Source organism: Rhipicephalus microplus, chromosome X, assembly GCF_043290135.1.
Source record: "Rhipicephalus microplus isolate Deutch F79 chromosome X, USDA_Rmic, whole genome shotgun sequence".
In the NCBI taxonomy this organism is placed as follows: Eukaryota; Metazoa; Arthropoda; class Arachnida; order Ixodida; family Ixodidae; genus Rhipicephalus; species Rhipicephalus microplus.
The window spans coordinates 418,059,552-418,075,676 of NC_134710.1; the positions used below are offsets into that span (position 1 = coordinate 418,059,552).

Below are 16,125 nucleotides of genomic sequence, written 5' to 3' on the forward strand. Positions count from 1 at the left end.
AATGTGCGGTAATCTAGCATGTGGCACGCTCGACAATCGGCCACTTCGCTACCACTGTGGTGAGCCAGGTCACCTGTACCGGGAGTGCTCGTACAGACAGATGGGCCTACCTAGATTTCGGCCAGACGCTCGTCGGCCCAGGGATGGGGAACGGCCCCGCGCTATTGCAGAATACTTGGCAGGTCTACCGTCTCCGAATCTTCAGCGAAGTCAATCACGCTCTCTGTCGCCTCGACGGTCTACGTCCTCGAATCAATACTCTTTTTCGCCGATGCTGTTGCGGGATGATCCGCTAAGTCCCCAAGTCCACGCCGGAAATACTTGGATCAACGGCCTCTGGGGGTGGAACCACTGTTAAGCTGTCATCAAAACAGCCTCCTCCAAACTATCCGCCGACCTTCGACGATTGCTTTCAGCCGACACTTCACATCGCCGATGAACCTGTTTCTGCTGACATGGCCGTTCTTGTCGACAACCATCCAGGGACTGCTCTGGTCGACACTGGTGCCGACTACTCAGTTATCAGCGCTGAACTTGTGGCTGAACTCAGGAAAGTTACGACTCCTTGGGGGCATGCACCAAACCTTCGGACAGCACGTGGTCATCTCTTGACACCAATCGGGAGAGGTACCGTGAGGCTACAAATATGTGAGGGGACGTTCATTGCTTCTTTTGTTGTGCTTCCCGAATGATCCTGGAAAGTTATCCTTGGGTTGGATTTTCTTCGCGAGCATGGCGCTGTTATAAATCTTCGAGACTGCCTCGTAACGTTTGCTGACGACTATGGTCCGAAGGCTACAGATACCAATCCTCAAAAGACTGCGCTTCGCATTGTCGACGACACCGTCACACTTCCGCCACGCACCAGTATGTTCATTACTGTACAGGGTGACATAGATCATGAGAGTAGTGGTACCGCTGAAGCCAACCTTTCGGTGCTCTTGTCTCAGCAAATCTGCGTTGCCCACGGCCTAATTCAATTTAAACGTGGGACGACTGAGTTGTTGGTCACCAATTTTATTGGAGCATACCAACATTTGACCAAGCGAACAACTATCGCTCATTTCGAATCCATTGATGATGAAGCGTGTACAATCGCCCCAGTTTCTGCAGCTGTTGAAAGTGACACCGCCGTAGCTGATGCAATTGATGTCAATCCGAAGCCGTCATAAGCGCAGAAAGAGCAAATCCGCTGTACCCTCCGCATGGTTAGCGACTGCTTCGCGTCTAAATTCAAGATAAAGGAAACGCCAACCGTAAATTGCCGCACTATCACAGACCATGCTGAACGACACATACGTCAGCACGCCTACCGAGTATCACAAAAGGAACAAGAGGCAATACGTTCTCAAGTGAAGCAGATGCTCGAAGATGGCGTAATCCAGCCCTCAAACATTCTATGGTCACGCCCCGTCGCACGAGTAAAGAAAAAAGACGGCACTCTACGATTTTGCGTCGATTACCGCAAACTCAACAAAGTGACAAAGAAAGGCTTTTATCTTCTTCCGCGCACCGATGACTCACTAGATCGCCTTCGACGCGCCTGAAACTTCTCCTTTATGGATTTACGCAGCGGCTACTGGCAGATCAAAGTTGATGAACGCTACCTAGAGAAAACAGCATTCATAACGCCTGATGGTCTGTACGAATTCAAGGTGCTGCCCTTCGGTCTGTGTTCTGCTCCTGCGACATTCCAGGGGATGATGGATACAGTGCTGTCCAGTCTCAAGTGGGAAGCATGCATTGTTTATTTAGACGACGTACTTGTCTTCTCCCAAACGTTTGAGGAGCACTTGCAGTGACTTAGATCTGTGTTTGCTGCAATTCGCATGGCAGGGCTATCACTGAAACCAGAAAAATGTATTTTGGTTACATTAAATCAAAGTTCCTTGGCCACCTTGTTAGCAACGATGGTATTCGGCCAGACCCAGACAAAACATTGGCTGTCGCAGATTTTCCACACCCTCCAAACAAACGTGATGTGCGTTGATTTTTAGGCCTCTGCACATATACAGACGTTTTGTGCAACATTTCGCAAACATTGCCGAACCCCACACTCGTCTGACCAAAGAAGATTTTCCCTTCGTGTGGGGCTCCGAGCAAAGACGCGCTTTCTCCGAGCTCCAGCAGCGTCTCCAGGCTGCGCCCTTACTCGGACACTACGACGAAGATGCCGACACAACTACACACAGACGCCTGTAACATCAACCTTGGTGCAGTTCTCGTCCAGTGCAAAGGCGGCGTCAAACGTCCTATTGCTTATGCGAGCCAGATTTTATAATCTGTGGAGGTGAATTACACAACCACTTAAAAGGAGTGGGCAATAGCTAAATTCAGACCATACCTGTATATATGGTCGTCCATTCAAAGTTGTTACCGAACATCAAGCGCTCTGCTGCTTCTCGAACCTTAAAGACCCTTCTGGATGTCTGGCCAGTTGGAGCTTATACGCCTTCAGGAGTTCGATTTGACAGTCGTGTACAAGTCTGGCCGGAAGCATGCTGACGCGGACTGCCTTTCCCAAGCTCCTCTTACGACAGCATCAGGTGATCACGATCTCGACGGCCGTTTTCCTTGCGCCGTTAGTGTATCCGACTTAGCTGAACAGCAGAAGAACGATTCTAAGCTTCGACGATTCATCGAATATCTTGAAGGCCGTACGCCGCATCCACCACCAGCATTCGCCCACTCGCAATCATCGTTCTACGTTCGACCCTTACGCGACTGAGTACCCTTATGAGACTTCGACCATTACGTGACTGAGTATCCGAGCGTTACGAGCCGATGTCTTGTCCGCCTGTCACGATGAGCCTTCCTCAGGCCACTTAGGATTCACAAGTACCTTGGCCGGGATTCGCCAACACTACTACTGGCCTAAGCTCAATTGAGACGTGAAGCATTACATGAAAACGTGTCACAAGTTCCAGCACGGTAAAGAACCACTTCAGCGCCCAGCCGGCTTTTTGAAGCCCGTCGCTCCTCCGACACAACCGTTCCAACAAATTGGCATGGATCTACTCGGACCTTTTTCCAAGTCTCGTGACGGCAACCGCTGGATTGGGGTCGATACTGATTACATGACGCGCTACTGCGAAACGAAGGCAATACAACGTGGCACCGCCATTGAGACGGCCCACATTTTTATGAAGAACATTGTCCTCCGACTGGTAGCACCAGAAGATGTCATAATTGATCGTCGCACAGCTTTTACCGCCCGGATGATACAACACGTCATGCAGCTTAGCGGCACAGTACATGGAAAAACTACTGCACACCACCAGCAAAGCAACGGCCTTACAGAGCGACTACATAAGACGATCGCCGACATCCTATCCATGTACGTTGACCAAGACCACAAAAACTGGGATGACATCCTTCCTTACATCACGTTCGCTTACAACACCGCTGTGCAAGAAACAACTGGATTCACACCCTTCCGGTTGCTTCACGGCAGGGAGATCACTACAATGCTGGATGCCATGCTTCTACCAGACAGGCACCATATTAGTGTCAAGACGAACGAATTTAACAGACTGAAAGACGCAGCTTGTAAGCTTGCAGTCCAACAAATCCATAAGCAACAACGCATCGACTCGCTGCGGTACAACGCTCGTCATCGCGATGTCTCTTACCAACCCGGAGAACGAGTATGGTTTTGGCCTCTCATTCAACAAGGGGGCTGGTCGGAAAAGATGTTACACGCCTATTTTGGTCCCTATAGAGTTCTCCGTCGTCTCAGCGAAGTGAATTACTAAGTTCTTGACAAGAACATGGCTCGTCAACGCCGCCGTTCACAACAGCCACACGTCGTCCATGTTTTGAGAATGAAACCGTTTTACCAACGCTTACTATTCGTCAAAATCCCTTGAGCATGCAGACTTACAGTGATTGTGAACACCACCTTGTGTACTGCTTATCGTATGTGTTTTGTTTTCATTGGGTAATTATGTTGTGACATCGATACAACTTTCTTTGGGAAGCGGGGTAATGTCACTAGTACAAGTTCTGCAAGTATTATTTCCATAGATGCTGGCAGGCTTGTATGTGCCGCTGTTCAGAAAGAGGACGAAGATACACTTGCAGTGACAACTATAAAGTCGTATTCCCGTTAATCGAATAGGTCTGATGTCCCTGTGTGCTATTATCCACAGGTTACGTTACATATGCCTATAGTCACGTTACGGTGTAACGTGACTCTATGTATAACAAGTATCTAGTAAAAAGCGTGCCGCTTTTTTCCTGCTCATGCGGTGTCATTTACCACAGGATATGCCTCCATAAGCTCTCCCGCAATATAGGCCCACACGTTCGCAGAACGAGTGACATAGCTTCGACTCTTGCGCGATTGGATGTCATGGCGTTGCCCTATATCCTAGCATAAAACTGTACCACGGATTTGCTTCGCCGCGGTGGTCTAGTGGCTAAGGTACTCGGCTGCTGACCCGCAGGGCGCGGGTTCGAATCCCGGCTGCGGCGGCTGCATTTCCGATGGAGGCGGAAATGTTGTAGGCCCGTGTGCTCAGATTTGGGTGCACGTTAAAAATCCTCAGGTGGTCAAAATTTTTGGAACCGTCCACTACGATGTCTCTCATAATCATATAGTGGTTTCGGGACGTTAAACCCCACATATCTATCTATCTGTACCGCGAACTTCCTAAGAGTCCAGTGACATAGGGTTGCATGCCAACCCTATTACACGACGAGACAGTATGCCGCAACACGCTACGTTGTAGGGAACGACGTAATATGTTGTTCTTTGCAGAAGTGGGCAAATGCAAAGGCATCAACCGTGCGAGCATTAAATCATTCATGCCCAATACGCAGGAAAACCGTTACGCCGCTGCTTCTTTTTCATGCGGCGCGAAGAAAAAAATTTGGCCTTTGCTGAATGATGGCTTTCCTTCTACGCGGAATAAAAAACAAAAAACAAAAAAACACCACTCCGAGATCAGCAACACTTTTCCGCCTTTGTGATCCTTGTACACAGCGACACGCCCCAACTTCCCGTAGCAGACTCGACACCGGTTCATTTATTACCGGGCCAAATACGACACCGGAAGTGAGTGCATGCGAGAACGAGAGAGAGGGAGCACGCTCAAAAAAGGGGTTCGAAGATGCGCCCGTTTCTGTAGTTCCGAGCACTCTGCCTACTGCGAGCCAGCTGCGAAGGCGATGAAAAAAAAAAGGAAAAGTTAAAAACTAATGTGTAACGAATAATTATCGCGTATGATTGAGAAGAATTCTTCAGCATTCTCTTCCCATCTTTCTCGCCTATAGTGTACATGCGCCTGATGGTAGCAACAGCATTCCCGAGTTTGTCGAACTGGGCATCAAAATAGGACCGACCCAGTTCTGGCGTCGCGAGCCGGGCTGAGCGTTAGCTCGAAGGCAGGAACCGACGACGCCGAAACGACAGTCGGCGACGAAACGAACGAAGGCGCTCTCCGCACTCTCCGACGACCCGGTCGGTGGCCTTACCCGCGCGCTGCCTTTCCTGGCGCTTTTCACGCTCTCTTCGCACAGTAGACCTCTCGCGTAACGGGGTGCGTACACACGCGGCTCTCACCGTTTGTAGGCCACGCAGGAGGAGAAGCGCGCGCCGGGCAAACGCGGCACCATATTTCTTTTCTTTTCCCAGACACCATCCGAACGACGCACGGAGGCCGGTGTAAGCTTGTTCTCGGCCAGGACGACCACCGCGAAGACCTCCGGCCGTCGCAGCCTCGCGCCCACGTGGTGTGTCCGAGAGGAAGCTAGCCCCGGCTGCTCCGGCCAGGTGGGTTTGGGCATCCGCCTGTTTTGCGTTTGAAGGTGTTGTTGAAAAGACCACGGTAGCCTCTCGGGCGAGCACGCGGCTATACACGCGTATCGAAAGGCCAAGTCTATATGTGGCGACGACAAGCGTTGACATTCTCTCTTAAAGAAGTCGCTTGAGCCGACAAAAATTCTTAGGTATCTAGTTATATTGTTGGTGATGCATGTCGGTATGATCATGGCACACTAATGCCTCTTAAAAGACAGCCAGCGGGGTGTCTACTCAATCCGTAACTCTAAATGGTGGCTAACTCTGTCGCCATTTAGACCGGTATATGCTGGATGTGAGTCTCATTTTTTTACACCGTAGCTTCAAGTGCCTGCATTCTACTTTTACACATTGCTCTCATTATCATATTAAAATTGAAGCGCCATTTGTTTCACCAGGCGAAAAAATACACTTACTACCTTACATTCAGTGGACCACTCTGTATATTGTTGTGAAGAGATTTTGTTCGTCAAAATAACGCGTGAGAACTGAACTACGAAGTGATGCTGAGTAAAAACGAATGTATGCTCGAGTACGTCACTTCGTGTTACGTATTCCGTGTCAAGATCCAAATACTCCACATTCCCTGTGTAGGCCCTTTCAACTGTAAACGCACTTCTTCGACTATCAAACTCAGAATAATACAGAGGTAGCTTCACTCTTTCCGTTGGTTGTGTCTGAGAACTCAAAAAGTGTGCTAATCCTAATTGCCACACCTCTTAAATTACGTTATAAAAATGTATGCACGTTTCGCACCGGGTATGTTATATGCGAGTGACATCACCATATCAATGTCAGCGTCTCTATCTCATAAGCTCTTTTTCTTCTAAATAGCTCATACAAGTTATTCGACAAATATACGGTTCGGCTTACTTCGTAAATAGTGTATGCACTAGCAGTGTAACGAAACACTAAGAGTGATAATATTGTTGTTCCTTATATGAAAGGCCGAATAAAATCTGACTGATGGCTTACCGACCGCATTTCTCACGCGCTCTGCTAAGTATCTGCGTATTATCAACTGAACAGAGAAATATTTTCTTTTTTTTCTTGCTGGTCACGAAACGTTTTCACAAGCTGAAGAAAGACGACGGTGGGGTACCTGATAGCTCCCTCAAGGTTAACTATTTGTTGGTAATGCAGACCCATAGATGTCCAGTTGCAACGCGTTTACGTCTTATGCTCACTTTCGAAGGTTCATTTTCTCGACGGCTGACCTTGGTAGTCGCGGGATCTAATTGCGGTCACCACGGACAACTGGAAGAGAAATGCTTGGTCGAGTACTTAGATTTACATCCACAATAATGAACATCAGGCGGTGATTTAGCCCTCCACTACAGCATCGCTCGTAACCGTATTTTAATTTTGGGACGTAAAATTCAAACAATTACTACCTAAGTGTTCATGTTGTCCGGTTGTCGCAAGATATTAGCCTGGCCCAACAAATTCTAGGTTCTAACGCTATTCCAGGTTTGCCACATACGGCGTATGCGTGTGTACGATAAAAATGAAGCCTCGAATATTTGATAAAAATGTGGCATCCACAAGTACTTCGAGTCCACCCCTGATATGCTGCGCGAGGTTTCAAGAATATACGACGATTGTCAATGTTCCTGTGAAATCAATTTATTGGTGGATATTTTAGTGACCGCGGTAAACGGGCATATTTATAATAGAGGCAGCAGTATTCCAACAGAATTCGGTACAGTAAAATTCTTGTAACATGCCCGTTTTCAGAAACACATGTGCCTGCATACGTTCACCTCTTTTCGTATATATTATTAGTAATAGGTATTGAGGCTTTGCGCCCCAAAACCGTAATATGATTACGAGAAGAGCCGTATAGTGGACGGCTTCGTAAATTTCCACCAATGTGGAGTTTAATTTTCATCGTGCCCCTAAGCACACAGGCATCTAAAATATTGCGAAACGCAGTCGCCATGCCAAGTGCTCCCGCGACCTTCTTGTGTTAGCCGCCGAGCTCGACAAATCTCACGTCGTATCACCCATGCGAAATTGGGATCATTAGTTGCCTAATGCTGCAAGTCGCATGCGGGGACGATGGGGCGCCGGCACATGGAAATATTGTAAACATCGTTTTCAGTTAGCGTGTTTATATGCAAATCTTTTCTCGGCATTATCAGATATTTCAGAACGACCGATTGTTCGTGAAAGGCGTAGTCACAAAGTAATGCTTTGATTTTTCTAGTTGATAGAGAAATTAGAGCAGTTATCAGCTATACTGATGCCTCTGCCCCATCTTCATATTATGCCAAGCGCAACGGCCCCGTCATGTGGATGCTCGCGGTGTTGCATGTATGCCACTAATTTGAATCGAGTTGAAAGTATGTAGGTAAATATCTCGGGAAAAAAAGCACGTTAGGAAGACGGCGTCATAATACAACTTTCCTTTAGTTTCCAGTCAACGAAAACGTTCTCGCAAACGGTAGTCTCTAGCATGCTTGTCCATTATTTAAATTATTATGTAAGGCTTGGTGACAACCTAAACTGTTCTTTTTGTGATATCGGTGAAGAAACCATTCTGCAATGATAATAACAATAATATTATAATAATATTAATAATATTCATAATATACTTGTTAGGGTTTAGCGTCCCATAACCACCATATGATAATGACAGACGCCGTAAAGGAGGGCTCCGGAAATTTCGACCATTTGAAGCTGTTTAACGTGCACCTAAAATCTAAGCCCACGGGCCTCAATAACTCCTGTGCAGTAGATATATATTACGTGATTCCCGGTGTTTCATTGTAAGAAAACTGTGTACATCATTTTCATCAATTTTGTTTAGTTTTGAGCACTACTTATGCGTATACACATTAGATATAAGCCTTAGTTGCTAGGTCATCTCAAACGGTACATCGTAACCACTAACTGCCTTCAGCGTATAAGTCATCGACCATGCAGCGGCATATGAGTGCCTTGTATGCTCGGATGTCGACCTGCTTGGACGTGCCATTAGTGATATATTTATATTAGCATTACGAAGTCTGCTCGGCACTTCCAACCATATCGGCCGCGGCAGTCTCATTCAGGGAGAGGCGGATGCTGGAGCTGCTGTCTGTGTGCTGTGTGATTTTCATACACGTGAAAAAAACACCAGTTGACCATTCTCCGGAGCCTTCTACTACGGCCGCATTGAAAATCTTATCATGGTTCTGGCAAGTCGATTCCCAGAAATTATTACGGCATTGGCAATGCGTTTGCAACAAGTGCAGTCACCCAGACCTTTCACTAGCGATAACTAGCGGCGACTTTTTGCGCGTCAGTGCCATATGACTTAACCAACTTGCGAAAAGGGGGAGGTTAAGTGCGTTCCCACAAATTGTGAACATCTGAGCCCATCGTTTCCTCGGCTTCTCTTTCTTAAATGGCCCAGAAACAACCTCAGACAAAAAAAAAAAAACGCGAGCGTGTCTTCTGGTGTTTATTTCTTTGGTGCACAACGTTATACCACTCAATTTCGCTACAAAGTCAACACCTCGAAAAACAATAACTTAGCTTTACTGCAAGAAACCAACAACAATGGGCACATAACCAGCCAAACGTAAACGGTAGCAACGATTGTTTAGGCACCAGCCACTTTCGATGAATTATACATTTTTTTGTCTGGCCACTTTTCTACAACTCCCGTCGACGCAGGTTTTTTTTTTGTAATTTCGACATCTTGTTTGTTTTTGTAGTGCCCGGTGGTGTTATTGCGCTCAATTTAGCGTTGGTTGTTCTCTCTCACTATTTTTTTACATTTCATTAGGTTTATTTGATAATTTGCGCAGTTTTATGGCATTTTTTTACGAAGTTGGGTTTATTGTGGAGTGGCGCACCGAACTTCACCGACGAAATGACTACGTCCTGACGGGCTTTGTGAACAAGTACCAAGACAGACGCCGTGTGCCCTAATATAGAACGTGGAAGGAGCTCACGATAGGATTCAACAATCGACTCACTGTGCATCCATGAACGGCAGACCAAACAAATTGAAAAGTGTTTGCGCCACTTTAACAAGTTTTACCGGTACGGGAAAAAATGTTTTTGCAACCACAGCAGGCAGTGGCGTAGGTGCGGGAGGTTCAACCCTCTCCCCCGAAATTTTTCGCGCGAACGCCCCTTTCCCCGGCACTTACACACATTTCTTTTCTTCGCTTTGCAGTAACATGATTTAGAAACTAAGTGGTGCTACTATCCCAATATTATACCTGGGTGCTTTTAGTGTCAATAATGTCTGCGGATGGGACATGTCGCAATGTTGATCAAGGCTTTGGCACTCTGAGATATTGGGCAGGAATGTCGGTCGCAAGAGCTTCAGGTTGACTCGCCGACGAGATTATTGCCGAAGTGGTGGTCATACGTGTACCCACCGGAACAGATCTCGCCAGAGTCAATCACTACGATACTTTTCACTCGGCGGAGATTAATTTTAATTGTAAAAGGCAGATACAGTTGCAAGCTCCAATAAGCCACGTTCAAGCATATCGCAGTGTGACTCTTACGCGTGCTAAGGTATACTCAAGCCCAAAAATAACAAATCTATTGAACCTTCGCTTGATCTGCTAACATGTAAATACACACACAAATGCGCGACAGTTTATGTGGTCCATCCACCAAACTTTGCTGCTATGCGAGTGTAAATATGTTGATACATATCTTTACTGGCCCCAAACGGCAAAAGACACAACGAAGTGTGTAATGACGAATGTACAACACAGGCAAACGTGCAGGCCAATCATAACATAAGAAAGGCCTAGCAACATACTCATCATGTAATTTAGGCTGATAAATAAAAAAACGGTGGTCATAAACCTGATTGATATGTGCGGTTAAACGTCCCAAAACTACGATATGATTATGAAAGACGCTGCAGTGAAGGGATCGGAAAATTTCGACCACCTAAAGTTCTTTGGCGTGCACCCAAATCCGAGCACATGGTACTACAGCATTTTTGCCTCTATCAAAAATGCAGCTGCTGCAGCCGGGATTTGATCCCACGACCTGGTGGTCACAAACCTGAAGTAGCTTAATAAGAAATGCAATGTGGCCAGCTGTAGTGGGCAAAAGTTTTATTTTTCAGCAGTGTGTCAAAAAGCGCTACACTAAGGAACAATATAATGCTGAAAAAAATATCCCTATATATATATATATATATATATATATATATATATATATATATATATATATATATATATATATATATATCCAATAAAAGTGGCTGGGAGGATAGCCGCCGTGGTATCTCAGTGGTAGAGCATCGAACGCGTTATTCGAAGGTCGCAGGTTCGGTTCCTGCCCACGGCAAGTTATCTTTTCACCCACTTTCCCACTTTTCCTTCTTCACATTTACCTTACAATTCGGTGTAACGACCTCCCCTATACTTTCCTTGGCATTATTGTGTCAAAACACGGAAAAACGAGCCCTTAAGTATGCACTTCTTTCCCTTCTTTCCCATATATATATATATATATATATATATATATCTTAGTTTCTTAAGTTACATAGAGAATCGCTTTCAGTATGACACAGTATGCAAACTTTTTTCAGTATGACACAAGATAGGCAAAACTAAGGAACAGTTTAATGTGCCACTCCTTACTGCTTTTCCTGAATTTCCATATCAATCTCCACTATCTCTCTCTGCTTGGTGTTGACAGACTTCCAGAGCCTGTTTGATTTGATGATGCACGTCAGGTCACTATTTGCTTCTGCCTCTCCTGCATAAGTCTAATGTAGCTGCTAATTCATTAACAGTGACTTGATTGAAAGTTGTCTAGAAATAAATTGTTATCAAAGCCATATTTATTATGTTTTCTCCGGTGATGTTACTCTTTTTTGATGAATTATAGTTATTTCAAGCCTCCATCCTCCCTGAAGGTGTGTCAGTTGGGTTTTAACAGACAAAGAGGTCCTTGAAATATCACATACATAGCCTTGAAAATCCTTGAAAACCCTTTAATTGTTGTCCTATAAACGAGCATGAACTCTGGGAGATTCTTAGTGCTCATTTTCGTGCCCTCCACTCTCAAGAGCGGAAGCTTGGGCTAATTTACCATCGGCATTTTACCTTCATGCTCTGTTATCATTCTTTCAGCAGTATATATTCTTGCCACTCTGTGAAATAAAGTTAGTTGGAAGTCAGCGCTCTTTCTGTCTACCCTGTCCTTTTTCCTGTGTTCGCGCGCTGAAACATCTTGCAAATATGACACCACTCTCATCTTCTGCTTCTCAACCCTCTCGCAGCTTTGGTGAACTATCGCGCCTGTGCAATCTAAATGCTTTACGGACAAATCATATTTGCCTTGGCCCTAGACTGGCGGACAGCCTAACACTCTTAGGAACAGTGGGAGTTCTCTACAAAAGTATTGTACATTGGAATGGGTGACTCCAATCCATTCCAATTCTATTCCGGGGAATCGGGACTTGCTGCAATTCTATTTCTTTTAATTCTTTAGAATGCAAAAACTTAGCCCATTCCCACTCTGGGAATGACCGAGCAGTTCAATTCCATTCCTGTAATTCCTCAATGTAGGAAATACATCTTGATTGTTTTGTTGAGCTAAAGATGAATGCCCCCATAAAGCTGGTGTAAGAAGTCGGCTCCCCAGGGAGCCTTGTTCGCAGTCACAGTGAACAAGGCTCCTGTGTGGGGAGCCGAAACGTCTTTTTAAGTTTTGTGTATTTCACCTTGGTCCGCATTTTTGTTATTTTGCACTATATAGTATTTGCATAGTGAGCATGTTTGAACAAATGTGATGTTTTAATATTGTTTAAGCCTAAATGGGTTAATGCTATAATGACAGCATAGAGTATGCTTGAACGAATGTGATGTTTTGATATTGTTTAAGCTTAAATGTGTTAATGTTATAATGACAGCATCGAGTACATTTATCCTGATAAAAGTAGCGTTCAAGAAGACTGAGACTTGAACATTCCATGAACTTTGTTATTAGATACTTTTAAGTGATGAGTAGTCAGCGCCCTATTGGTGCGCCAATAGGGCGCTGACTCTTGTCAAAAAAGCTGTTTTGTCGCGCGTATGAAGTGGTCGTGAATATGGAGAAAACTATTATTTACAAAAATTTCGTAACCCCTAGATCTGGTGGTATTAGTAGGAGCAGTGCATTGCCACTCACGCACCTTGTGCCTTCCCATCGAATATGAAACACTGAGCCGCACTACACGTCAGCACTCACGCTTGTCAAGCACACTCCGCAAGTATGAGCAGGGCAAGGGGAACTTTGTGTGTTCGCCTATGTGCAGCTATGTCTTCCTTGTCGCAAAAGTTATTTACGTGTGTCAGGTACCAAACTGCTCATGAGATAAAGATCAGCTGTGCATAGAGTGTTCTTCACTTTCGTGTGAGGGTATCAATGAAAACCAACGTGCAGGGATAATTTGTTTTTCCCTTTAGTATCTGTGGTTGTATTGCATTTGTTTCTACATCAGCTTAGGCCTCGGTGTCTCTTTTACAAATTGGCAAATTGTTCCCACTTTTATACTGTGTCATCCCTTCGCTTTGGCTAACAAAATGTGGACCTAGAGAACACGTTGTGGCCTTTGACTTCGATAGAACACGTACTCACGCCTGTATGACTAATTTGAGCTTGATATTGCTACATAGCTGACATATCAGACATTCTGCACACGGAAGATGAAGAAGAAGAGGTCTAGTGTGTCCACTGTGCATGCTGTCCTCAATCTTGGTCAATGCTATACGCATCAGTTTAAATGCAGCTTGTAAATAGGCAATCGTTGACAAGCCAGGAGTCGACGAGCGCAACAAAGAACCAGAGCCCAATTAACCTAAGCTGTCTGGTTCCAGAAATTTGGAGATGGTACATTTCTTCAATGAAATGACCAAAAGAGGAAAAAGGAAAAAACAAGCCGACCGTCAAGAAGAAAAAAAAAATGAAGCGTCCCATAGAAAGGCAGGCACACAAAGAACGCTGTCGGCTTGAAAAAGCATGGCAGCATGCTGAGAAAATGAAGCTTTCAAGGCGCATCTTCGGCGTTGACTCTGAATGAAAATTTCAGTAGAACCTCATGTGTTGTGAGGTCACACTTCATATTGAAGCAGGCAGTCGAAATTTCTGGAGCATGGCATCACTTTGGCGTGCAAAGCTCAGAAACCCTAGAAAAGGAGCTTTAAACAGGCCACATATTATCTCTACGTTACACCAATACTGGAATACACCTGTTCTGTGTGGGATCAGTTTCACAAAGTACATATTTATGCACTTTAGCGCGTTCAGTCATTCGCAGCAAGATTTTTTCGGAAAATATATGACCGATCCTAAAGCTCCCAATGTATCAAGAGAGATCTTAATTGGTAATAATTGCATGATCGAAGACACAATCTAATATTTAAAATATTTCATTCACTCTATAACAGGAAAACAGGCATTTATCATTCAGAATGTTTCAAACTAGCACGTTATGAATCTTCTCGTGATGACCACAAATTTACAGTTCGGCCATACAACCCCAGAACTGATCTGTGTCAGCATTCTTTTTTTTTTTCCATAAGCTATTGCCAAATGTAATATGTTATTAGGTGATTTATTGGGCCACAAGACTGCAAATTCATTCTATGAAGCACTGTGCCCCCCCCCCCCCCCGCAATAATGCGTTACGTGGCGCTGCGGCTAATGTTAAAAAAAAAGAACACAAATTGTACTGTGAGATGAAAATGATTACACTGCAGCTGAAATTAATTTTGAAAAATGCATGAAAATTGATTACAATATCCAGAAACTAATAAAGTATAGCTGGAATGTTAGTATGTAGCAATAAAGTAAAACAGCACACTGAAAGATGCTTAACATGGTGTTCCCACAATCTTTTTGTAACACCTTTGCCAATACCTTTGCATGATTAATTTCACCAAGCTTGTGCGAAGCTTGCTGTTCAAAACTTTCATCAATGTGCTCATCAGTAGTGTCTTGCTCCTGCATAGCATTAGGCGTTCCTTCTTCTTCATCGTGATCATCATCAGGCTCTTCATCACCATAATCTATGCACAAGTTATGAAGAATACAGCAGCTGATGATAAACTTATTGAGTCTGTGAATAGTGTGTAACTCAATGTACATGAGCTGCCTGAATGGCTTCTTGAGTGTGCTGAATGCATTTTTGATAAGCACTCGCGTTGCTGAAAACCTATAATTAAACCTTTTTCCTCCTTCGTCATAGCACCATAATCCCTGTATGGTGTCAAGAGGTATTCTCGTAGTGGATAAGCTGCGTCCCATAATACGTAGTAATGACCCTGACATAATAAAGCAATCTTCTTTGACAGTGGCAACAAGCAACAGTGGCAAAAACATTAGAAACGTGTATTTTGTTGGAGGTGCGGCGATGGCGTAGTGGTTAGAGCATCCGCCTTGCATGCAAGAGGTCCGTGGTTCAAATCCCGGTGCCGCGCAGTTCCCAACCGGATTTAAAAAAAAATCCACGTGTTGATGGAACTGCATTAAGAGGCCTGGGCTGCGGCCTCACCGGTAACCACCGCCGGGAACGCACTCCCTCACCGGAGAAGGATTGGCCACCCTGGTGCAGTATCTGGCCACTACTTCCCACATGCATACGTCAAATAACTCACGGCCCTCAGTCCCCAGCAGCTGCGAAGCAACTGACCACAGCGGCGGTCAGATCTGCAACGCAGCAGAGGGTGCTAAGATTCTCTGGATCCGGACAGGCCGCCATTGGAACTTGAACTTGGCAATGTTTAACGCTAGAACCTTATCTAGTGAGGGAAGTCTAGCTGTACTATTCGAAGAGCTAGAGGGTGTTAAATGGGATATAATAGGGCTCAGTGAGGTTAGGAGGACAGATGAGGCCTATACGGTGCTACAGAATGGACACGTCCTTTGCTATCGGGGCTTGGCAGACAGAAGAGAACTGGGAGTGGGGTTCCTAATTCACAGAAACATAGCTGGCAACATAGAGGAATATTATAGCATTAATGAAAGGGTGGTAGGTATTGTAATTAAACTGAATAAAAGATACAAGATGAAGGTAGTACAGGCTTACGCGCCTACAGCCAGCCATGATGACGCTTCAGTTGAAAGCTTCTATGAAGATGTGGAATCGGCAATGAGTAAGGTAAAAACACAGTATACTATAGTGATGGGCGACTTTAATGCAAAGGTAGGGAAGAAGCAGGCTGGAGACCAGGCAGTAGGAGATTATGGCATCGGCACTAGAAACGCCAGAGGAGAGCTACTAGTAGAATTCGCAAAACGCAATAATTTGCGGATTTTGAATACCTTCTACCGAAAACGAGAAAACCGCAAGGGGACATGGAGGA

General features: G+C 45.1%; 1 protein-coding gene across 1 annotated transcript in view; it reads left to right on the plus strand.

Moving 5' to 3' along the window:
* The first annotated feature begins 5,172 nt into the window (after window positions 1–5,172).
* The window catches only part of LOC119160989 (uncharacterized), a 73,160-nt gene continuing 62,207 nt past the window's right edge, over window positions 5,173–16,125 (plus strand). The window contains exons 1-2 of the mRNA XM_075880313.1: window positions 5,173–5,543; window positions 5,639–5,776. The gene's annotated coding sequence lies outside the window, so the exon portion shown is untranslated. The remainder of the gene's footprint in view (window positions 5,544–5,638; window positions 5,777–16,125) is intronic.